At 42.8% G+C, this 25,407-nt stretch overlaps 1 long non-coding RNA gene across 1 annotated transcript in view; it reads left to right on the forward strand.

Annotated features, from left to right (window-relative positions):
• The first annotated feature begins 4,388 nt into the window (after positions 1–4,388).
• Positions 4,389–25,407, forward strand: part of LOC149868951 (uncharacterized) — a 76,735-nt gene continuing 55,716 nt past the window's right edge. Inside the window, exons 1-4 of the long non-coding RNA XR_016441364.1 lie at positions 4,389–4,521; positions 4,899–4,978; positions 6,987–7,220; positions 24,238–24,364. This is a non-coding gene — a long non-coding RNA (uncharacterized LOC149868951). The remainder of the gene's footprint in view (positions 4,522–4,898; positions 4,979–6,986; positions 7,221–24,237; positions 24,365–25,407) is intronic.

Raw genomic sequence — 25,407 nt, forward strand, 5'->3', positions numbered from 1 at the left:
GGCCCTGTCATTCAGAGGAAATACACCACACAGTCACTGGTTCAACAGTCATTTTGCAGACAATGAACAGTGCTGTTTGGAAGGTGAATAGAATGAGACAATTAAAAATAACAACAACAACAACTTGGCTTTTTTGTAATGCAGAATGGTAAATGTGTTTGTGTGCCACTTGTACGTGCTCTGAAATACACAGCAGCTGCAATTACACCAAATGCTGCAATAAGGCATGAAAGTGTGCTTGGCCATTGGCTGATGGGTATACATTACAATTGGCATATATGCTGCTTTGCAATGAAAAGCAGTTGTTCCTGTCCTGAAAAATGCATTGTAATGAAAATAGAAAATTCTGTCAAAATAGTGAGAAAAGAAGGTGGATAAGAAGTCAGAGAGGATTGTTTCTGTAAGAGAGAAAACTGATTTCTTCAGTCATATACTGGCCCCAGTAACAGTGTGTCAGGAGCCAGGATTTTCCCCTTTACATTCTGTTTTGCATGTTTCTTGTTAGGTGTGATTGCTTATGTTTTGGCTGTATAAGTGAAATACCTTTGTAAAGTGTCTCTAACTCTTAGAGTGGCTGGAGCATTCATCTAGGATGTGGGTAAGTCAGGTCCAAGTCCCTGCTCCAATTAGTATGCAGTTGTTTAACATGCTTCAACAGGAGAGATGGAGAGAGATTCCCCAGTAGCTTGGTGGTTCAGGGCACTCTACCGGATGTTAAAGATTTTGCTCGAATTTAGGGTGGCAAACTCAAGGCTCTAAGGATTCCACTGGAGCATCTAAAGCTGCATATACAGGTTCAGATGATCTAGGAAAATTCTCCCAGGGTTGTTTTCCTATTTGAAAAACTTAGCCAGATACATATGAACAGACATGCAAATGCTGAGCCCATGAAGAGCAGAGACCTTGCAGTGCTGATAGTGTGCAGCCTCCAGGCCCCCACGCACACATCTCAGTATGCTCTGCAGGCTCCCTCAATCTGCCTGGAGACATAATGCAGTCCTAGTTGCCTGACCCAGACTACTCAGAGTCAGCCTGTGTCTCCCCGCAGCACAATGGGCATTTATAGACATGCTCTGGGAGTGGGGGGGAGAGGGCACTTGAATTAGTGTGGCTCAGTGAGCCACTCAAATAAAAGCGCCCGGAGTATCATGTGAATCAGTGTCCCTGTGCTGAAAAATGACAGTGGGGGCACTTTAACTAAAGCTCATCGAATAAGCTTTAGTTAAAGGGCCCCTGCCACCATTTTTCAGCACTGATACATCTGATGCTGGAGTCTGCCAGACCATGGTAATTACCATGCTCCAGCAGACTCAATTAATTGTGTAATTACTTGTAATTAATTGTAATTACTGCATATTGGAACAGCCTCTTTATGCATGTATAGGTGCCCAATGTGGGGATTGTGAAGGGGATGTGTTCTGCTCCCTGCTCTGCTGTTCTCCTGGTTGGGCGGGGGGGAGCAGGAGCAGGAGCAAAGCACGCTGGGATGCTGGAAGACTGCTGTGGCTTCTTTCTGAAGGGAGCATGTACAGACAGACGTTCACTTTCCTAGGTCCTGGGAGAGATTTAACCCTGGTTGTTCCCAGGGTATTTTTCTGCTGGAGTGGCCTTTTTTGCTCTGGGAGAAAGATCCTGAACATCTGTGTACTTTGTGGGTACTTGAGAGTACCAACTCTCCCCAAGAAAAACTAAATGTCTGTATGTGGCCTAAGTGTTGGAATGCTAAACACTGACACCTGAGACCCTTTGTGTATTTTGCCCTGACAACTTATATGTTTCTAGTTTTTAAGGGTCTAGGGCTTTGAGATAGACAGCTTCAAAATGGTGTAAGAAGCAGATTAAAGTAATTGATAGAGAACTCTGAAAAAAAAACACGTTCTTATAAAGTAATATTAAAAAGCTTCATGGCCTATAAAAATGCAAATTGATGCTTGTGCAAGATGCTTCAAAGCTTCTGGTGTCACCAGTGAGACAAGATTATAGGCAAAGATGTTTTTAATGTCATTGGCACGCAAGAATAAAAAGCAAGAATTCTTTCCCCTGTTTCATGAAAAATGTAAGCATTCGGCTAATGCTGAAATGAATCCTTCCCCTTAATATTCAGTACCCCCTTTCCCCCACACACACACACATGCAAGAAAAATAATTTGATTTGATCTTTCTCTTTTAGTCAGAGATACCACAGCCTACTCACAATTGAGTTTTTGCCCCTAGATCCCTACCAGGCTGTTTGTTTGAAATGAGCAAGCAAAAGTGGATTTAGACAGAAATAGTACAAAGCTGCAATGCCTTTGTATATGGCAGAAGTGGCAATGTTTTCCGAAGAACAGTTTTATGCAACACTTCTGAATATGAAAGGATATTGCCTTTTAGCAATTATTTTTAGCAAGAGGCATCAGTTTCCAGCAGAAATGCTTGAAAATCATTTAATATAAATATGAAGCTAATTTCCCTTTGCTAATATAACCAGTCATACAGTATTTTTTTTTGCTGTTGTACTGAAAGTGCTCTGTTAACACTTTAGTACCACGGGGATATAGGAATGGTGATGGCTAGAGGTCCCTGTTTCTAAACACTCTTCTGAGTCATCCTATTTTTTTGGAGAATGGCAAGCAGTGTAAGATGATCAGAAAGTCCATTAAGTGCATTCAGGAGGTGGTATGTGGAGGGAGGGGAAGGTTAAGTGATTTTATATGTGCTGTTTTGTTCTCAGGCAAAGTGAGAGGCCTCCACGGGTATATTTAGTTCTGCTAAGTCCTAACCTTAGTTTGCTTTACTGCTTGACTTGATAACATGGACACGGGGGTGGGGGAGATGAGTGGGAGCACACTGTTTTTAAGAAGTAAACCATTGCTTATTGAAGATGAAGCCAAACCAAACAAATCTTTGGGTTTATATCTGTAACTGAAAATAGCTTAACTTACTCTTTTACTGCGCCAGTGCCTGACACAGCACATTTTATGGCTCTAAACACAGTGAGCGCTTAGTAAAGATAGAAGTGTGTAACCTTTATTCTTCAGACTTCTGTCCTTTCTCTCTCCTTACTAACTCAGGGGAGAACCTTTCAGATTGAGCCATGCTGTCTTGCTGTATTTCTTGAGACACATTTGGCTAGAGGGTTTCCTTGCATTATTTCTTTTGGGAGGCAAAGAGCTGTTTGTTTTGTCTTATGTTACAGTCTTTGCTAGATAATGGATCTGTGTTCTCTATAGCCTCTGATACCCACATTTTGCCACAGATTTCATGCTAAAGTGCAGATGAAATGTTGTGCTCTTTGTCTCAGGACTACACTTAAATCCTGATTGGTTGGAGTGTTCCTAAGCAGTGTTAAATGTTTACCGGGAGCATCTACACAAGATGTTTACTGTGCAGTAGACTAATTAGCTGCACAGTAAATGTCTCAGTGTTTACATATACACCCCTATTAGGCTGGGGTAAATTAATTTATGCTGCAGCAGGATAGTACATGTGTTTCCAAGTACTATCCTGCTGTGGAGTAAAAAAAACTCTGTAGCGGCACATGTGTAGACACTGACCCAGCTGGCTGGGGCATAAGGGTGCTTCAGTGCAAGGGCTGCTTGCTGGCTAGTCCCACACTGAAACACCCTCATGCCCTGGGGGGAGAGGGGGGTGAATTGCGGTGACTGCCCTGGTTCCCGCACTCTGGGGGGGCCCTGAGGAGCCAGGCAGAGTGGTTGCAGCAACTCCATGCTGCCGCTGGATTCACGTACAGCCACTCAGCACTGCCCCTCTGCCACTGAATCCGCCACTGAATCCAGTGCATCCAGCCGCTCAGCACCCCCCACCGCCAAATCCACCACTGGCTTCCTTGCATGTGGGGGTGGAGCCCCGCACAGGCTGATTTGCCCCAGGCCCCACACCCTGCTCAGGTCGTCTCTGCTTATAGCTTAGCTGGCCCCTCTGCAGCATGCTGAGCCAGGGGGAAGCAGCCCCGGGCTGGCGGGCTATCCTCTCAGGCCCCCTGCCAGATAGGGCTGCTCCAGCCCAGCTGCAATCCCAAGTGCACATGCAAATGGCAATAAACTCCAGAGTTTATTGCTTTGCAATAATAGCACATGTAGATGCACCCACTGTGTTTCATTCAGTAAGGAGACAGCTGCATCGCAGCAGCAAAGCAATGGGTCTCTGAGTATGAAGTCATTAGATTCTTTAGGCATAAAGGGTATTTCATAATACATTCATTTCTATGCTACTTAGTATTAGACAATGACACTATCTTTGGTTTTCACTGGAAAAAAATTGAAAAGAGTGTCTTAACCCCGAACACTTATTTTAAACAGATTGCCAAAGCATACTGATGGCCACTGTTTCACTTTTTGCCTTGGTTTAGCAAAGCTCTATCTGTGTGTTGAGTTTTGAACACTGAGCACTCTGGATGAAATCCTTGTTGCACAGACATCAGCAGGAGTTTTACTATTGACCCTAGTGGAAAAAGGATTTCATGCTGATGGTTCATCATTGGATTCTGCTTTTGCAAAGCCCTGACCCAGAAGAGAAAAGGTACTGGAATATATTAATCCTTTCATTTCTAGCTTTCAGTATAATAGGAGTAAGCTAAAATTGCTTTGTTGCCTTCTTAAGGTTGTTTGGTGACCCGTGTGGAAGGGGGTAATTTAAGTCCATTTCCCAATGGACAAAAGTCCACACTACACAAAGTGCCACCCAAAGAGCAATAATCAGAAACTGGTTGGTATTCTCATCAGTCCAACCAAGGATTGCAGCAGACATAGTGACCTATCAGATTATTAAGATCCACTAATATTTGTACTGCATTTTGAAAATATAAAGAATATTTTAAGAGTTAAATGCTACTACCGGTTTCATCCACCTCTAGATCAAGGATCATATTTACTCATGAAATATTTTCCCCCAAACAGCACTGGGTAGGGTCGGGCCAGGCTGGAGCTGCTGATACTGCTGACTGCCTTGAAGCTGGAGCAGAGGAGAACAGCAGAAGGTAAGTGATGGTGGGAGAAGTGAAGGTGGGACAGGCATGGGTTGGGGGGAGGGCGGGAGATGCACAGCAGGGGTCAGATGCAGGCAGAAGGTGGCAAGGGGCTGGGATCTGGTGTCAGGCAGCAGGAGAGAAGCAGGGTATGGGGGGGCAGGCAACAGGGAGGAGCAGGAGGTGGGGGACAGGTACAGACATGGTGTGGCAAGAGGTGAGGGGGACAGGCAGCAGATGAGGTACAGGCATGGGGTAAGTGACATGGGGAGGCATGTGGCAAGGGGTCAGAAGGCAGGCATTAAGGGGGCAATGTGGTGGGAGCAAGTGACAAGGAGAGCAGTCACGGGGGGAAAGTGCTGGGGTGGGGGGCAGGCGCAGGTGGCAGGATGGGGTGGAAGGACAGGCAGAAAGGGAAGGGGCAAGGGTCTAGCCCCTTGTCCCCTGCTGCTGCTTTCCCTGCCACAGTAGTAAGAGGACAAACTGAATGTGATCTTCTACTAATTCGATTCAATACATGACAAATTATAACAACATTTTAATTTGCCATGTATAGAATCTAATTACTGGGAGGTCATCTTGGATTTGGGTAGATACAGTATGTTGAAAAGTAAGTTAGTGGAGGCTTACATTACTGGTAAAGCATGCTCTACGTGTTCTGTTTCCAGGCCTGTCAATCTGGCACTTTTCATGAACACTAAATTCACACAATCCAAGTGAAAAAGGTTTTGACAAGAGATTGATCCTTCCACATGAAGGCCATTGTCTTGGTCTGAGAAAACCCAAATAAAGGCAAAGCATGTAAACCTTTAGATGTGAAAGAAAAAGAAGTAAAAGCAGGTCTAAAAGCGTGACCAGTAATGGTCTTCATGGATACCAGTCAGTGAAAAGTCCTTTGTAAACCTCAAAAATTGCTGACATCACTCACAATTTGAAGTGCTTGAAAGTTATAGCCCTCTAAAGACCAAGGTTGGTATATTTCCCCACAAGGTCTAATTCCAATTCTTGCTCCTTGATCACACTCAGAAAAGGCCTTTGATTTTAGAAAGACTAGCAAAATCTGGAAAGTTGATCTGAACTTTGGTAGCTCATTATTACCTGAAAAATTATTAACAAATGAAGCTTCAGACTTTTGATTTAAATACGCAAAGTTAAAAATAAAATGGAACAGGCAGGAGAAAAGAATAAACTATAAAAGTAACAAAGAAGGAAAACCACCACATAGACTGAGCCAACAGTGCTGCCAAAAACCTGATCACTTTGTCATTTTGAGCCATGCTTCCAGTGAACTCTAACCTATTCCACAAATAGTCCAATAAAGTCAGTGAGACCTCTAGTAAAGTAAGATACTCCTCAAGGTGATTCAAGGTAGCACAATTCAGTCCTTTGTATTTTGTATCCCTTTCTGCCAACATGTATTTTCTTGTCTGCTTAGTTTATAAGATCTTTGGAGAAAAGCCATGTATTTCTATGTGCTGGTGCAGCCCCTGGCACATGAAGGTACCAATTCTTCGCTATGCAACATAATCTATAACAGCAGCTGGAATAGCTCAGCTCAGATCTATGGCAGGCCAGTATTCTGACCCAACTGCTGCTACTTCTTCCCACGCTCTAGCTCTTCAGTAGTCAGCTCTGGCATGAATGCAGATGAAACCCACACCCTCTTCCCCTGCCAGAGGGCTGCCAAAGTCTACCAACAAAGCTCCATAGCTCCATTGGCCATAAGTGACTCATGGGCTACATGCTGCCAATCCCTGATCTATAATACATATGTGAAATGACAGCTTTTAAACAAATAATTTTGATAACCTTCCCCACAGAAAATGATCTGCATTTTTCTTACAGAAAGCATAAGAAAAATGTTTGATCAAGTCTACTTTAAAGATCAGGAATGAAACTTCGCTGGTAATGAACAAGGGGCACTGAAGTGAAGTATTGTGGGTCTGTAGTTTTCTTGCTGGTTTTTCATTCTAAACATGATGGCTAGTACAAGTTAATGCTGACTGGAGTGTTCATGTAGCACATCACGGGCCACCGCCAATACTTCAACCCCACCAGACGAACTGCTGCTGGACCGGACCCAGAGGGGACCACCTGAACCCCTGCTCTGCACCAGATGGACTTCACTTTGAGAGGATTCTTCAGCAACGGATGACCCCGCTCCATCCAAAGAGGACCCCCGCAATGAGACTCTATATGGACTGAGACACTTTCTTCGAGGCATTTCCTCCACCATTGCAGACCATCATAACAGGTTTGTATGTATCTTATCTTCTTTCTCTCTCAGCATTGCGAACCCCCTCCCTCCCCTTCCTCCTCCTCCCCTCCCCCCAGGCTTTGATAGCTAACATTGTATATCCTGTCACCTAGTTATATTCCCCTCCTCACTCCCATCCCTCTAATGTTAGTCCCTTGCTCAGGTGATATGTATTTCTCTACCAGCTTTGTCATCTTTTTTGGATTCACAGTCCTAAACATTGACTAATAGAAGTCCATTCTCTCCCACTCAAAGATCTAAGGGACAGTGATGAATACTAGAAAATAAGTTTAATGCCTAGTGATATAAAACTTGAGGCTTGGAGCATTTCCACTCATTTGACATTTGGATAGAGGGCCTTATCTGTATAATAATGGGCCTAACCAGAAAGTGAGACCTGAAAATCTACGAACTTGGAGAAGTCTATCATATTTTGAACTCAAATGCCTCGCTACATAATAAGGACTTAAGTCAGGATTTCTCATTCTGTAGACAACGGTTTTGCTATGGGACAATCTGAATCAATGAATTTACTCTCCTGGCAACACCAGTACACTATGATACTGTGATAACTTCTAGAGGTACCGATCCATTGATATGTAAATATTACTTTTGTGGCACAGTCCTTGATATTGATTAGATATTACAGGAATACCAAAATTGTTTCACTTTAAACCATTGATATCCCTTTCTAGGAAGGATGTAAATTAAATACATTTGTTGGAACCCAGGTGAGCTGTGATATTTATAGTACCATCCTCACCTTCCTCAGATATACCTGTCTCGAGCTGGATATTTTTGAGTTGGTCATCTAGTTGTGTACCAGCTATATATTATTTTCATAATCCTGTCAAATCTGAGTTTCTCTGGGTGCATCTACAAGACATGCTATGTTGCCATAGCAACAAGCTATGACGATGTAGCTCATCGTCTGGCAACGTAGCATCAGTGGGCACTAATCGTGATGCTGCCGCTACTTCGCCATGACAATGAGCTACTGCCCAGCAGCTCATTGCTACTGCTTAGTAGGGTCCAAAATGCCCCATGCACCACTGGGACTGCACAGTCCTGGTGGGTACTGTGCACTGTGCAGTCATTTAGTACTTTCTGTACAGTACCAACTGTGTGTAGAAGCACCCTTTGAGAATTTGAATAGCTGGATTTCTCTAGATCTGTTGTATTTTTTTAGAAGCACAGGGAGAAAAGAAAAACACAGTGATTCCATTTTTAGTATTCAAACTAGATCAAACTAGATTGCCTGGGAAAAAATGCATGTCAGCTCCAGGCTTTAAGTGATAAATAAAATTTGTTTCATAAACATGCAGCTATTTTGTCCAAACAAGCATGCTGCATCAGAATGTTAAAAATGTATTGAACCACTGAGACAATTCTGCAATAATTCAGAAGCAGGTTTTATTCCTCACTCTTCTCTTACAGGAGTTTTAAAAGAACCATATAATCACTTTTATTTGTATTGCTCAAATATTTGTTTTGGAGCCTGGAGAGGGGAAATTATTATTATGCATTATGTAAATGATGCCTTTAAAAAATCCACAAACAACAACACTACAATAACCCTTCAGCAACACCTAGCACCTCATCCTTTCTTAGCTGTTGACAAACAACAGGAATTAACATAATCAAGATAATTAACTACAGCTCCAGGTAGTAGTCTCATTCAGTCTACTCTGGTTTGGAAGCTGCCTTTTCCTTTCACTTCCTTACAACTTAAAAGTGCCAAGATTTAACACCTACAAAGTGTGTAGGTTTGAATTTAGATGAGATGGGAGACAGACTGCTTTATTATTATTAAAACATTAGATGAATAATTATTATAATAGTGAAGTGGCTTCGGCCTTCTGTTAGAATATTTCCTTTTCCAATTTGCCTGTATGCTTGTAACTGCTTTTTTATTCTTCTTCTTCCATCTGGCAAATTACTGTCATTGAAAATCTTGTACTATAAGTGAGAACATTTTTGGAATAGATTGTGCTGGTGGCCCCTAAGACAGGGTAATTATCTGTGTTGCCGGGGAAAGAAGAATATTATTTCTGGAGACACAGCAGGCATTTTATTAAACAATTGTACCAGCTGGAAACAAATTATTGCCTTTATTTTAAACTACCATTTAGAAGTCTAATGCTTTCATTTTAATGGGAAACAAATATTTGGGAAGATTAAGTCTCCTGTGTTGTTATGGTTCTTACTGGGGGTAACTTAGACCACGTAATTACCCATGGTGTAGTTATTTGCTGCTGTTTTTTACACTAAAGCCTGTTATTACCTATAAGATAGAAGCTGATCCTACTATTATTTCCCCCTCTGTCGGATATTACCTACTAACTGTAAAGTCAGGGAAGCGCATATATACCAAGCAGCTCATGTTTCTAATAGGTAGTTTTGTCAAATGTGGTATAAAGAGTATTGTCACCAAAACATTTTTGCATCACTTTGAACCCAGCTGGCTTTGTCTAGGAACAGGAGGAGGTTGGATAAGAGACCAGCAATTATATATTCATCCCTGATGGTATTCCACTCAAGTCACTTACATGTAGAGAAAGAATTCAGCCCACTCAGTTCCTGTATGTGCTCAAAAGTTAAAACCAAAATGCCTAGGACTAAAGAAGTGGGGAGGTACTAACTATTTCCATTAAAGAAGGCAGGCTCCACATCTTCTCTTCATGCCTATTCTGGCATGTATATCCCCACAGAGAGCGTGAACTCTTAGGCACATGCAATATTTCCACACTGAATGGAAATGGGAATGACTGTTCTCAAGCTGTCTGGCCATAGCATTATGGGAGAGAACGTGAGGGTAGATGGTCCTGGGCAGAGTGCTCTTTTTTCTCTGCCTGGCCACATGGGAAGCAGGTCTCAGTCCTCCACAACCCAGCCCAAGGTGGGGGCAAAGAAGAAGAAAAATGTTATGGAGGGAATTTCAGAAAAGGGAGAAATACCTAGAAGGAGTATGAAGTGAAGGATTAACAGTGAGAGGTAAGAAGTGGGGAGAGCGTGTAAGGGATAGAGAGAGAGAGGGGCGAAAAAGCTTGTAAAAGAGAGAAAGCAGTGAGGGAAGGCATAATAGAAGTAAGGAGATATTAAGTAAATACAAGAGAGAGGAAGGAGAGGGTAGAGAGAAAGATCAGGGAAAAGAATGGTGTGCAGGTAAAAGAAAGAATGAACAAAAAAGAGAGGAAAGGGGAAAAAAGGAAAAATGGGAAAAGAGATGGAAAGCAGCAAAAAAAACTCTTACCTCAGCTTTACAGTGCATAGCATTTCATTTCATTTTACTTTTTTTTTTTTTTACCATTGACTATCTGACCGCTGATGGCTTGATGGTTGGATATAGAGGTTTAGCAGTATGAGTGTTGGTACACTTAGAGAAAGGGCAATGGACAATATAACTGTGTTTTGGGACTGTCTTGGTGCATACTGTAAAGAAAGAGGTTCCCTGGGAAAGTTGGAGAATCCATGTTAGATTGTGCACGTATAGGTGGACAAGCAGTAAAAAAAATAGAGGGATTGGGAAACTGGTCTGAGGTTTCCACGAGTATCTGTTCTTGTGCTCTGTGTGTTTTCTCAAAATTGCCTGGTGCTTAAAAAAGGGGAAAAGAGTTCTAGGTCTCTGGTACAGTGGCCCAACATGGAGATTGAGAATGGGGTAAAAAACAGGCAGGGTATAATGATCTGCTTTTTTATAGCATCACTACCTCAACCTTAAATTCATCTCTTATGGTTAAAAGGATCTAAAATCTTGGTCCTCTTTTGAATAAAAATATATGGAAAACTGCTAAGTTCTACAACAATGTCAATCTACAGCCAGGGAAGAATCAACCGATCAAGCTGATTAAAGGCAAGTTTTACTGAGGTTACATTTTAAAAAAAATTGAATCCAATCTCCATTCCCCAAACGTCAAGTCAAATCTTACCCTCAGTATATTCACAATATATATGCATATGTGGCAGGGCATTTGGGATGCCTGCCACTCTAAGAGGTCAGGCAGCTTGCGAAGCCATGAGAAGGTGTGGGCCAGGGCTGATTGGGGGTCAGCTGACCCGGGGAGCCACCAGCTGAGGCTCCAGAGGGAGTCATCAGACTCTGAAGACTGGCTGGGCTTAGAGAAGGTATAAGCCCAGGCCCTGGGAGAAGCCCGGCAGCAGGATCTAGATCTTGCTGAGAGAACAGCACATTAGCAGGAAGACTGCAACTCTGGAGTACCACCACAGAAAAAACAGCTGAAGCAGTCTGGAGGTTTGGGTAGGGACTAAGGGACAGGAGGAGGTTCCTAGAGACCCAGGTTGGGGTCCAGGTGAGCCCATAGCAAAGGGGTTCAGAGCATAAGACCTCTGGTGATGCCTGGGGGAGCCCAGATTGAGGAGCTTAGTGCAGAAGACCTGTTGTGGGGTCCAGGTGAAGCCCAGTGAGGGGAGCATAGGGGCTGAGAGCATAAGAGACCTGCTGAGGAGCCTGAGAAAGTAGATCAGTGAGTGAGTGTGGGGCTGGAAGGGTGCAGCAGCTTAGCGAGGGGCTGGAGAAGAGAGGCTCAGTGAGGAGTCAGAAATGGTGCAGTGGGAGGAGAAGGGTGCAACAGCCTAGCACGGGGCCAGGAATAGTGAGGTCCAGTGAGGAGCCAGGAATAGAGTGCGGCCAGTGGGGTCCAGAGGCCCAGAGAGGGGTTACATAAAAAGACCAAGGGGTCTGGCAGCCCAGAGAGGGGTTGAGAGTGAGACCAAGGGGTCTAGCAGTGTAGAGAAGGGCTGATTGAGGGGCTGAGAGGTCTGAGAACCCAGGAAGGGTCCAAATGAGGGACCAAGGGATCTGGCAGCCTGGAGGGGAACTGAGCGAGGGACTGAGGGGCCTGGAGACTCAGGCAGGGCTCTTTGAGAGGCCAAGGGTCTGAGGGCCTGGAGGCAGGCTGTGTGACTACAGGTGTGTGACAAAGAGAACGTCCATGATGAAGCCATCTGTGAGGCATGGGTTATGGTGAAGGGGAGATACGGAGCCATGCAATTAGCCCATAAGGCACAGGACTACAGCCACTAGGTGGTCATTAGAAGAAGACCAGGTCTGGGAAGCCTCATTTTTATAACCATAAAAGACATCAACATGTGAGGGGTGAGTGAAGGGGAGACTGTTCGCAGAGCTAAAAGGGAATTTTTGGGGAGCCATCAGGGGTTTATGGCCACCCCTGGGGGTACCACCCTGCTCTATGTAGTTTTAGAAACAGAACACACACTACTATCACAACATTCAGTATAGCATCACACACACAAAATCTATTTAACAGAACAATTTAATTTTATAAAATCAAGCATCCAAAAACTTAGGAAATGTCTGTATTAAGGATGACTGTCCAACTTTTGCAAAGCTTTATGATTCAGTCTTGAATTACACGATGACATTTTTTTTTGCCGTAGGATCTCTACCTCGTTCAATGCAAAGAATGGACACTGCTCAAAGAGTGAGCAGCTATTTGATAACTCATTTCCTAGGCATTGTTCAGTATGTGTCCTTAGGCCTTGTATACTGCATGAGATCCAAATCTTTTTCTAAAGAAAGAATTATTACATTCCTAATGGGTTAAAAAAAAAAGCCTAAGGAGACACCCTACAGAGAAAGTTTTAACCTAAATGATTAAAGAACGACAAAGTTAAACGAAAAAGGTTTTAGGCTAGGAAATGTCTGGTAAACTTTGTAAGTGATGTTACCACTCCTGCCTGTCTTTGACATCGGAATATTGTGTCACACGACTGTAGACTGCAAACAATCTCCTTCACTTTTGGACATTTTCTTGACTAGCATCTATTAAAGACAACCAATGGCCTTGATTTCTCCAAATTAAGTAGCTCACACCTGGTGTAACTGCCTCGTGGAAGAAATTATTAGTTTTTTTCCCCAAAATACTAGATTAACTTTCTGATGATCTCTTATTGAACTACAAGATTGTTTTTCTCTTTCACAGAGTTGCCCTTGAAGAACCCAAATTTGAAGCTGTAGCTCAGTGGGAATATGAGAATATCAGTTTCTTCATTGCACACCTCTCTCCTAAATTAAATGTGCCATATATATCACTGCATTATCCTAGCATTGTCTGATAAGTTTGGGATGTGTTCTTTTTCTTACAGAGCAAAGCAATTCCACAAAGGTTGCCACAATGCAGCCACCCACCTCAGATTGTTAGAAGCAATTTAACAGCCAGGTCTAATTGTGCAATAAAAACTCAATGAAGGAAATGTTGATGAGTTTAATAGATTACAAGCATTGGATTCTCCAGGCAAACTATGACTGGTACAAAGCTGAGCAGGGAGTCTGAAAACTTGAAGAGAACAAATATGATTGCCCCTATTAAGCTGCCTCCCACTCTGGACTCTGGACATAGGATGCATTACTGTACTGTTTGACAGGAAGCTTTTTTTCCCCTCCCTTTTGCTCTGGTCTGGATCTGGAGCCTGAACTGAAAGTCGTCTGTGTGGATTTTCTACACTGCCCCAACTGGCTCATTACAGTTATCACAATGCTGAATAAGAGAGCAAAAAAAAATTCCCTTTGTGGTGAACGTACAGTGAATTTCCTGAAGGTCACGAAAGTACAATGGGTTTATGGAGTTGTGTGTGTTGAGCTGATTCATTTCATTAATCAAAACTCTTACTGTATTCACAAAGAATAATAGATATTACCAGAACTATGACACTTGAAAATCCAATGTTAACTTTTCTGTTTAATTATATTTGAGGTTTAAAGCCAGAAAGTGAGCGTTCAGTTCTTCAGTGGCTAAGGTGTCTTTTCTTAAACAAACTTTTTCTAGTATTCCACAGGGCAAATATATATTTTAGCCGTGAAACAAATCCTACGTCTCCCAAAATCTCATGATTGTGATCTGATAGGGTAGAATGTCAAACCATGGAATGGAGCAACAAAGGGCTCCCCTCTGGTGAGTTCCTTATGGGAGCTGATGGAGAATGTTTCCAAGAATGTTTTCAGCACATTACCATCATCTTTTCTAAAAAAAAAAACAAACCCAAAACAGTTTTGGCAACAAAATATTTAAAATGTAGGGAGGGGACGGGAAAGTTGATGGCAACTGAAAAAAGAACTGCAGTGATAAGGTCTAAGGAAGGAAGTAAGAAAGAGCAATCATTACTGTTCTCCTCTGCCGTGATATTTACAAAACCTCAATTGTGGCTAGGCAGTTGGCATGCCATGACTGCTACTTATTGTGCAGACTAATATCATTTAATTGCTTTCTTTTACTTTTTCCACTGATTGTCTTTTGTTGGATGGGTGGACTTCAAGCTTTGGGGGGTACATCCTGTCTGTGAGTGATGTCTGTCCAGTCGCTAGCACAATGGAGCTTCAGCCTTTATTGGGCCTTCATAACCCTACAGCAATATATGACAAAACATTATCAGGAGTATATTCCTGTCATTCTTTCTTTACGCTGAATAATATCTTACCTTCAAAATCAGGCCCATGCTCAACTTGAAGAGTCTTTCTCATTTTTTGTCTCCTCTACAGGATTAAGATCACCTTAAAAGATCTTTTTTCCCTTAACCATCAAACACAATGATCACCCCCAAAATTTTCTCCTTGAGGCTCCAGTTGTTTTAAATGTCCTTTTAAGTCCATGTCATAGCTTCCACCCCCCACAATGGGGCTTTTGGTTCAGAAAAGATACCTTTTATTACACCAACTAGGAAATTGCAAAAAAAAATTCTCTTTTTCTGCAAGCTATAGGGCTCAAATGCCCTTCATCAGGCTCTGGGAAAATGAAGGATGGTAAAAAGTCCACATTGGTAGGAAATAAACTTCATTTTTGCATAGAGGGAGCTGGAGATGGAAAATCTGTCCCTCGGGTCCATGAGAGTCTCTGACTTGTTCTGAGTAGCTCTTTGTTGTGCAGATCAGGTAGGATTCCTTCCCTGGAGGTATCAGATGGCAGGCAGGGAGGTTTAAAAATCTTTCTTGTTGTTCTGCAGTGAAGTTTAAAATCCCAAATCAGCTAAAATTTAGCATCTTCCATGTTTCAGGGTTGGTAGCCATGTTGGTCTGAGACAAAAAGAAATGCAAAAATCTAGAACTCTTGGTTCAGAAACTATACCTTTTATTAAACCAACTGGTCAGCCTGTGCAAAGTGGCTAGTATTTGCTTCAGATTCGGAATCAGCTGATTTGGGGGACAATGATTCATTTTGGTCATTCAAATTACTGTCCTGAATTGATTCAGCCAAATCTGATTCACAGATTTGACTGCTGCCAAATCTCTGAATCACCCAGGCCCATCCCCCTCCTGCTCTTCCATCCTGGCAATGGCTGCCCTGCCTGGATCAGCTCCCAGCTCTTTGAAAAAAAACCCTCAAAACCCCACACTCACCAGTTCCTGCCTGGGAGGGGGTGATCCCTGCTGCCTCCTGCTGCCCTATACCATGTGGGGGGCTCTGCATGAGCCCCCCCAAAGCCCCAAGGCTGCTGTAGGAGCTGGTGAGTCCCAGGGGCTTTTTTTTTCTTAAAGGGCTGGAGCTGGGGTGGGCGGGGCAGCCCTGGGGGGGGGCTGGGAGAGGGGGCGGGGGGCTCATGCAGAGCCCCTCTACATAGCATAGGGTAGTGGGGGCAGTAGAGATCACGCCCCACCTGGCAGCACCTGTTGTGTGGGGCTTTTTTTTAAAGCAGTGGGAGTTGGGGTGGGCAGGGCAGCCATAGGGGTGCTGGGGGAGCAGGCAGGGGTCAGAGTGGATCTGGGGGAGCAGGCAGGAGATGGGGGCTGGCAGGGGTCCCCCCATCCCCTTCCCCCTCCTCCAGCCACCCCTCCCCTGCCCCCTACTTGAGTCCAGCTCTAGCTCCCTGCTGCAGCCACCAGGTACTGCCTGAATTGCCAAAGCTCTCCGAATCTTTTCTTTGAATTGATTCGAACCTTTTTAGTGGTTCCCTGATTCAATTTGGATTTGGAGATTCGGTCACCGAATTGGGCTGAATCTCCTCCGAATTGAATCAGCACCTGAAGCTTCGCACAGCCCTACCAACTAGGAAATCACAAGTAAGATCTCTTTTTCTGCAAGCTTTTGGGTTCAACGCTGAAGATGGTAAAAAGTCCCCATAGGTAGGAAATAAACTTCATTTTTGCACAGAGGAAGCTGGAGCTGGAAAATCTGGTATAAGTGATAGGAAATCAATCTCTACTACACCTGTAACCAATCCAAAGCTCAGTGCACATAGAAAAATGATGGAACCTGGTCTAAGATAGACCTGGATCAGTGTGGTCTCAGACTTAATTGATTTTTGTTAGATTAACTTCTGTACCAGATCCCCTACTAACTCAAGTTAGATCACTGCCCACCAGCATCCCAGGCTGCTTTGTGGCCCCCTGCTAGCCTCCTTTCTCAGGAAGCTGTGCTAGCAGCTGGCTCATGCTGACATTTTTACATTGCTTAGTATTTTTCTATCTTTGCCCCGGGGGGGTGAGGTGCTCTGCAGAAGGACGGATTGGGCCTCTCAGAGCTCTGGCAAATGGCAGACAGTGGCAGCAGGCACTACGTGCCAGGGAAGGGGTGCCAAAGAAGGAAGGATCAGGCCCCTCAGAGTTCCAGCAAACAGCAGGCACCTAGCGCAGTTGCAGGAATTGTTGGGCACCTCTTTCTACCGTCTGTCATTCACCAGAGCTCCAAGAGGCTCGATCCTTCCTTCTGCAGAGTGCCCCCTGCCCCCCAGGGTCCCCAAATGTTCACTCCTAGTCTAACCTACGACACTTACAGAAACCTGCATACGTTAGATCAATTCTGGCTCAGGCTTTTTGAACGTCTGTACTTAGCCAACGTGAAAGATGCAATAGTTTTGTTGTACTTGTAACTGTGTAGAAGCACGCAGATATAACAGTTACATTATAATGGCTTATATCAGAATCCTTTGACATTTTTACTCTTGTTATGCATAACCTTCACCCTAGGTAACTCTGAGATGTGTTTAGAGTCATTACATGAAGTAGGTAAAGAACAATTTCCATCGTTCCTAATGTAACTTGTATTTGAAATCTCAGCAGTGGTCATGTGGAGACTAGACAAAGTTTCATTGGTTTCATAGGGATTAATTCTCATTTCCACAAGGTCTGGTTTACAGTGCTCTACTGCAAAGTGCTTTCAAATAGGTGTAAATTATGTTTACTTCCACTTTAAGGCCCCTCTGGCTCACTAGGTGGTTTAAAGAGGCTTAAGCCTACAGCATTAACCACTTACAATGCCTGCAGGTAAGGTGCGCAGTAATTTAAATCATGCAAATCTGACTGGCTATTTGCCAAGTCTGATATTTCCATTTTAAAAGCACCACATGAGCTGATTGAAGTGATTTGTGCAGCAACAGCCTACTCCTACCTGCTTGCACCTTGCCTTATTAACAAGAGCCTGCACTCAGTCTCGGCTCAGCTGTTTGCATCTCCCTTCCTCCTGCACCTTGCCTCTAACAGCAGACTTGAAATTGTCAGGACCTAGTCATCTCTGGATCTGCTAGTAGCATAACACTGACCATGATTAAGATGGCTTAGAGGTATTAGTCATCTACCCATTTATTGACAATTTTTTCTAATTGCTGCATAAGCCTGCAAATAAGCGTACAGCAGAGACTGTAAATTAATTCAAAATCCCTTGTTAATTTGTGAGATCATAATGCAGGATGGAAAAGGTTATCCCTGAATCCAGATCTTAATAAGTTGAGTTTTTTTCCTTATTCTTTTTGTTTCCTTTTGTTATTCTTTTCTTTGGAGCAAGGTAGGTGAAGAATCAGACTCCTAATTGGGAAGTGGTATTGTGGCAGTTTCTAGGGCCATTAAATTATGGAGAATAATAGACACTCCAGGCCACAGTCTATTCCACCCACTAGGCATCTATTTGGACACAGGCACATACATATGATTATATTCCACCCCATGGGCTGATCTAGGATTTTAAAAAGGGGGGGTGCAGATGGTGTGATATATCATCACATATAACACAGCACATTTTTCTCCAGTTTAAAAGAAACTAGAAGCTTCACTAATAAGCTAGAGTTCTATGACTTTATTATTCAACTTAGAATTTAAGCAAAAAAAAAATCAGCAAACCCCGCCCTTTGTTGAACTGTGTATTCATTTGCTGTATCATATGTTATGTATAAAAACAACAAAGTAGGCAAAAATATCAAAATATTGTTGTTGTTTCATTAGTCCTACATTATAGTTAAATGTTTCATGAAATGAAATCTAGCCTTCTTGAGCATCTTGACAATGCATCCAGTGCTTCACTGAAAGTTATTTCTACATCTGAGCTAATGTTCACCTGAGTTAACACTTCTACACCTGAGTTGATGTTTCTAGCTAGAGTTATAAAACAGTCCACAGGGCTGTGAAATGGGAGCTACATTTCTAGGAACAGTGAACAGACAGTAGTATTGTAGAGTTGTGGAGTAATGGCAACAATAAAGACCATTAAAAAAGAAATTGAGTCATTAAAACCCATGGAATGAAGAGTTTAGAAGGAATCGGGTAGATTATAATGAAACATGAACTCAGCTAATTCCCTCAGTACTGCCTGAAAAGAAGTGCTGCTGCCACTGCCAGGCAGTTGCCTTTAAACTTTGCCTGGAGCAGGAATCAAAGAGGGGGTTGCAGCTGCACCACTGCACCCTCCCCTTCTGCCCCACTCTGGGTCTGCCCATGTCTCACACTGTTTCAGTCCCTGAATATTCATATTGTATCTACTTTTATAACACTGTACTATCTTACTTTTAAGATTGGGTGACCAAAGTGTAGTGTGGAAGAAGCATGCCTCTCATCTCCTCCCCCCTGTCCTTTTACATTAACCTTTTCAGGGACTTGAGCAGAGTGAAAGCGACTTGTACTCAGAAACCTAAGTCCACTTACAGTCCTAATAGGTGGAATAGAGTCTGGCCTTGGATGTGAGTACATTTGGGATGAAAGGTGATATTATTCCTTGTAGTATTTCCATCATACGAAACGCAGGGAGTTTACTGAACGTGGCATCTTTCTGCACACTGCGAGAGCTGGAAAGATGAAGTCTCTGTGTATATCTTGTTCTTTTATAAATATGCAGTAGTGCCAAACAAAGCTATAACTTTTGTCTAAAGCAAATAAGAGACTTGCTGTTCTAAACATGTGATGCACAGTATTCTAATTCTGTTTCCAGGCTCATGGGCTCTTGTAAGTGCTGAACTTCCTCTCTGCAGCACTGGCTGTCAATCAAACTGCACCTCCATAGTGACTCACATTTCCTGACCCTACTAATTATTGATATTCCTTCTTCACCTCTTTGTACAGGTGGGTGAAGTTTAAGGCCTTGTTTGATCAGAAATAATCCTAGCAGGTAGTATAAGAGCTGGCTAGATGCTGTGCAGGATTTTTGACACCATTTAAAAAAAACATCATAGGCAACCTCCTATCTCACTGTCAAAAGCCCCAGGGGTTATAGAATCATGGAGAACAATAGGCAATATGTATATGAGTAGTGGCTTTGAATACTGGTTTATTCAAATAGCGTATCTTAAGGCTACCAGATGCCTGTTCTAGATTCAGCTTGGAAAGTCTGTAACCACTGTCATTGCACCAAATTCCCTGGGAAATTTTCAGCAGACAAATGCTTTAAAACCCTATTCATGAGGCACTGCAAAGCCAAAAAGGGAAAGCTAAGAATCAATCAGCATTTCCCCAGAGGATCCATAGCTTCTCACCATCCCTTTTCTTTTTTTTTTTTTATCTTCCAGCAAATCTCCCATTTACTAAGGAGAGAGAAAAGGTTTATCTTAAAAGATTCCCTATCTCCTAAGAGGCTTCCTTCATTAGCAATTCCACTGCCTGCCCCCAAGAGCTGACAAAGTCTGCATGGAAATAACCCTCCAAGGTCTGAATGTGAGGGAGTATTTAGGACTTTAAGAAGGATTTAGTGCAGTCTATTTAGATACACAGGGTTCATCCACATGAGTGCACATATGTGTTTCCCTGGGGACAGACAGCAGTAGCACACAGTTGTGCTGCTGTCCCTGGGGAACACCCTTGCACACGCACTGTGGCATGGGGCAAGTTGCCATGGGCTGGTGCCAGCAGCCTTACCTGTGGTCCTGGAGGCCTCTGAGGACTGCAGCCACGGTGATCCAGCAGCAGGGAGCCTGGCTGGCAGCTAGACTGTGGCTCCGGCTGCCTAGGCTCTGGTTTTGGGCAGCGCACGCTCTCGCCCCATGTGTCACCCCACTTTTTTTAGGCACGGGTTTTTTTGACACCAGGATTTCTCCCGTGCTGCAAATTAGCAGCACAGGGAATGCCTGCATATGTGATACGTGCAGCATGAGGCACCACAGACCATACCACATGTGTGCATTCGTCTAGATGTGCCCACAGGCTTTATATTTGCTTTTCCTTTGGATCCAATGTTTGGCCTTTTTTGGTGAATACTAACCATCTTCATTTTTGTTTTTCCCATTTTTAATGGTTATTATTCAGTCATCTGAGTCCCAAGCAGTAGTTGCCCTCCTAAAGGTGTGAATGCTTTTGGAATGTGTCACCCTTGCTCCTTAATGACCAAAAATAAAGGGATTAGTTAGCAACCCAAACCCCAGTTCTTCCTGCCCAAGTTCCAAGAGTGCTGCCTTTTCAATGGCTCCTATAGGCAAGATCTCTCTCCAGCTATGTCAAACAGGGCACTCAAACCAAGCCAAGTGCTAATGTTCACAAGTGATTTACCAGCTGAATGGAGTGAGAGTGGCTATGCAGTCTGTCTGAAACATCAGATATGCCTAACACGATTCACCTCTGAGCATCCTTCTGCAAAGTGGTCAGTGCCTTCAGTCAAGTACTCTGAAGTAAAGTATGCTCTGAGCCAGAGATGTTCACCTACTGTCAGAACCAAACTCTGTCTAATGCAGGCATGTAATACATTCATATTAGCAATGATCTGTGCCTTTATTGCATTCCCTACAAGGTAATTTGTGTTTCAGCCTTTAGGGCATTACAGTCTGGGTTCTTTAAATAAACGCATGCCATGTTGCAGTTTGTCTAGAGGGATATATGTATGTGTGTGTGTGTGTGTGTGTGTGTGTGCGCGCGTAATCTAACATTTAATTTTTTCATATTGAAATAAATTAACAATGTTACCAGATCCCTTCAGTCAAGAACAATTTGAACTGCTTGTGTTCCTCATGATCACATACCACAAACAGGAAGTGAACGGCTAATTATCTGTAAGGAAAAAAGAAAGCATCAGGTTGATGACATTTTCTGTGGAAACTGTCTATCAAGGTGGTTTTGTCAAATCTGTGACTAAATGAAAATGTTCTGCAGAAAAACTCCTTTGTTGCTGCATCTAAAATGAAGGTTTCTAAAGTAATTTTTTTTTAATTTTGATTTAAAAAAAGTAAGGTTCTCTTTGAAAAAAACAACATATTACATCTGCTACAGTGGTGTCATATGCTCCCCTTTCAGTGAACTGATGGCTTAACAGTATGGTGCAGACCAGTTATGACAAATGGGAATATTCTGTAATTTCTCCAGGATTATGTCAACTCTGGAAGGAAATGCTGTTGCCAAATGTGTTTGGGCCAGTTGCCTCATGCTGGCTATTGCTAGGATACAAGATTCTTGGATTCTGGATATTCAAAAGCTTTATACAATCTTGGCTTCTATGCGTACTGTACAAAAAAAAGGGATCTATAAATCATCCTTTACAAAACCCATGCAGACTTGATGCCTCAACCTTGCCAAGTTTATCTTACCATGAAGCAACTGTTCATAAGTAAAATAAATACTTACAAGTGAACCTTTGAAACAAAAAAGGGGAATATTTCATTGTGTTCAAGGATGAAGAAAATAGTACCCTGAAGCATTGTCAGAAGAATGACCTGTTCCATCCATCCCAGGAACTGAATATAATCAACATGTGAACTAAGTCAATATGAAAAATAGACGTAAGCAGGCAACTTCTTTGAGCCTGTGGTATATTTGTAATCTACAACATGCATTGTCACTGTCTGGTATGGTTACAGGGCAGCAGGGTGCACTAACTTATATTTATTTGCTTTGAATCTAAGTATATTTTAGAAATGCACACAGAGAAATAGGTGGTAGATCCAGATATAATAAAGGCTCTGTGGGTGCAGGCTCCCTCTCTCTTTAAACTGTAGTTCTCGGCATCAGCTCCAGCATTTTGCTTTGCCACCTCATTCCACAGGAAGCCTTTTTGACATCCTGCTTCTTCCAGTGGAGATAAGCAAGAACAGCTGGTTATATTCCAGGAGTTGAGTTTAACATCACTTTGAGAGCTGGAGTATAGTGCCATCTACTTCAAGTTATAGTAACCTATCACCCATCTTTCTGAGGTAGCTTCCTAGGAGTCAGACACTTGCTTGACATATTCATGAATATACACATTTTTTTAAAACAAGTGTATATTTACATGTATAGTTCACACTGTAAAAAGTGTTGGATTGACAGCCCCTGCTGGCCCAAGTTCTTCTACGGAAAAGAAGTATGCACAGCAGCAGCCCATACTGCCTCACCAAGTCAGAGGACCACTGAGGGACTGGGTGATACTTCCTTTTACAGGGCTATTTTCCATCTCATACAATTGATTGGGTTTCTGAGTCCACTTTGAACCTTTCCCTTTTGGAAACTGCAGGGATAGACCCATGTAACTAACAGCTGCCTGTTCCAGCACTTTGTACAGGATCAGGAGGAGGTGGTCTGTCTGGCTACAGTGGCATCCAGGAAATTGTTTTTCAGGTTTATTGCGTAAGTATCCAGGTGCTCTGGTGCTGTTTCTTATTGAAAGCAGCATAGACATTTTGACTGGCAAAAATTTTAGAAGAAACTGTGAGTTCTCCGATTGTATGAAGCTATTTGAATCTCTGCCTTTTTTCTACAGTTACTTATTTCCAAAGATACTACTAAGGAGACATATTAACTGGGGGGAAGGACATTTAACTAAATGGAAAATCCATGTAGTTTGCAATAATTTGACATGGTTGACTGCTCTGTCCTCTTGACTTCCAACACAGTGATGTTCTAATTGTCAGCCATATCTAAGTTGGATTTAAACAAATGAGAGTCCAAACTGGCATGGAAAATTCAATTAGATCACTATGTCAGCTTCTATATTTGCATTTTAAGAATTGTCTCTAAAATAAGTGTCAATCCACATATATTACAGAATAATGAAATTTCTAGCTTTGGCTTCCTGATGGAAGATAGTCAACCGTGATACTGATGTCAGGAGCTCTCATTTTGAAATGCAAAGCAGATCCAATATCCAGCAGAAAATTCAGTTAATCAATAAACTAATCTGATACTTCTAAGTTGAAAATGCAATCTGAATCAGGGCAGACCTAAAGAGTCTTCCTTCCCTGCCAGCAGAAGACATAACTTTATTTCTATCTAGTTTGCTGTTTGTGTTTAAAAATGTATTAAAGGGAAGCAATGAATGTTTTTGATTAGTTTTGTAGATGCTTACACTTGTTACTTCCTGCAGTAGGGAATTCTGTAGGCGAAGTCCTGATTCTGTGGATGCTGCCTCCTAAATGGCATGAACTTTCTTCTGTGAATGACAGGTTCATTTATCCTGTGGAATGCGGCTGTTTTGGGTGGTCATGGATGCAGAGCAAGCAGCAGTTTGTCAGGCAGACAAGACCAATTTTATACAGGACACTGAACAGCACTACAGAGGCCTTGACCTAGACTTCATCCCACAGGGAGCCAGTGCAGGTGCACTGCGTGGGTGACCTGTGTGGATAAGCAAAACTAAGCGTTTTTGACTCATGGTATGATGAAATAGTATGCAAATGACTTATCTGGGTGGGCATCTCTTGTATCATAAAGCTTGGGTGTTCTCACTTACAAGGGGACAAAAAAAATTTTGGGTTAAAAAAGACAAATTGACCCTTAAATCTCTACTCACCCTATGTATCTTAAATATTTGGCTGCAGCTTTTTGTTGTCATTGGGCTTTTTTCATTCTCTGATCTCTCTAAGACAGTGCTCCACTTCTCTAACGCAGTGATCAGCAGCCCTCTTCTGGTGGTGAGCTAGGGTCTGAGGAAGGCCAGTGCTGGGACCCACAGCATTTTAAGAGCAAGAGCCAGTGGGCCAAGTATGGAGCAGCAGCAGCAGCAGCCAGGGACAGGGTAAGACAACTGAGCCCTCCCCTCCCCCAAGCCCTGCTAGTTACACGACTGCCACCAAAGACCTCTGGGCCCATAGACCAAATCCAATGACTGCAGGTCAAGGTTGCCAACCACTGCCCTAACCAATCAGTGTTGTTTACTGCAGTGTCCTTATTACTTGGCAAAGTTGTGTATGTTCACTACTGTGCAGGAAATATTTATTTCTGGTGGATTCTTTGAATCACTGATTAATGTTTTAGAATTGTGGCCTGCCTCACCCCACACATAACAATGCGGGCCTAAAAAGGATACCTGGACCATCAAAACCAATCCCTTGCATTTGCAGGTTTTTATTAACCAAATGTATCGCACTTCAAACATTCCAAATTGTGATCAGTTTATCCTTTATAAACTTTTCCCTAACTTGGGAGAGCTGAATGTACTGGGAACTTTTTCTGATTGGTGTTCAGTAATGATACGTCCAGGTTACTCATACTCAGTAAATTTTCCAGCAGAGGAAGGGGTGTGGGAGAGAATGTGAGGTGTGACAGGTCAAAGATGAAGTAAGAGGAAGGTGAAATAGGATGATTGCGGTTAAAGCACTGAAATTTTAGATGCCAGAGTTATTGTGGTTCCCTTCCCATCTCTGATTTTTGTATAATCCCCCATTGACATGATGTCATAGCGTACTTTGTGAGACGGGCCCTCAAAATATATGGATTTTACATGAAACACAAGCTGCTTCGATAGGCTTTTGCACTTTCTTACATCATCATGTACGAGGCTGCAATGTCATCTTGCAACAATACCCTGTAAATCTCACATCACAAGAACCTCATCATCACTGTCTCATAAAGGATGTGCTGTCCTTTGTGATTCTGTCAGCTAACAACAGTACAAATCCTGCTAAGCCTCATGGAGTACATGGCTGGTCACTTATGCCCTTCCCCTCTTTCCATGAATAAAACTAAGTGGGTACAGAGGTCACATTGCACACTGGGTGTAGTTAGTAAAACAAGCCAAGGTGGGTGGGATATGGGCAGGCGGGAAAAGTTTCAGGAACT

Source organism: Crocodylus siamensis, chromosome 3, assembly GCF_052110815.1.
Source record: "Crocodylus siamensis isolate JL-2025a chromosome 3, ASM5211081v1, whole genome shotgun sequence".
NCBI classification, from domain to species: domain Eukaryota; kingdom Metazoa; phylum Chordata; order Crocodylia; family Crocodylidae; genus Crocodylus; species Crocodylus siamensis.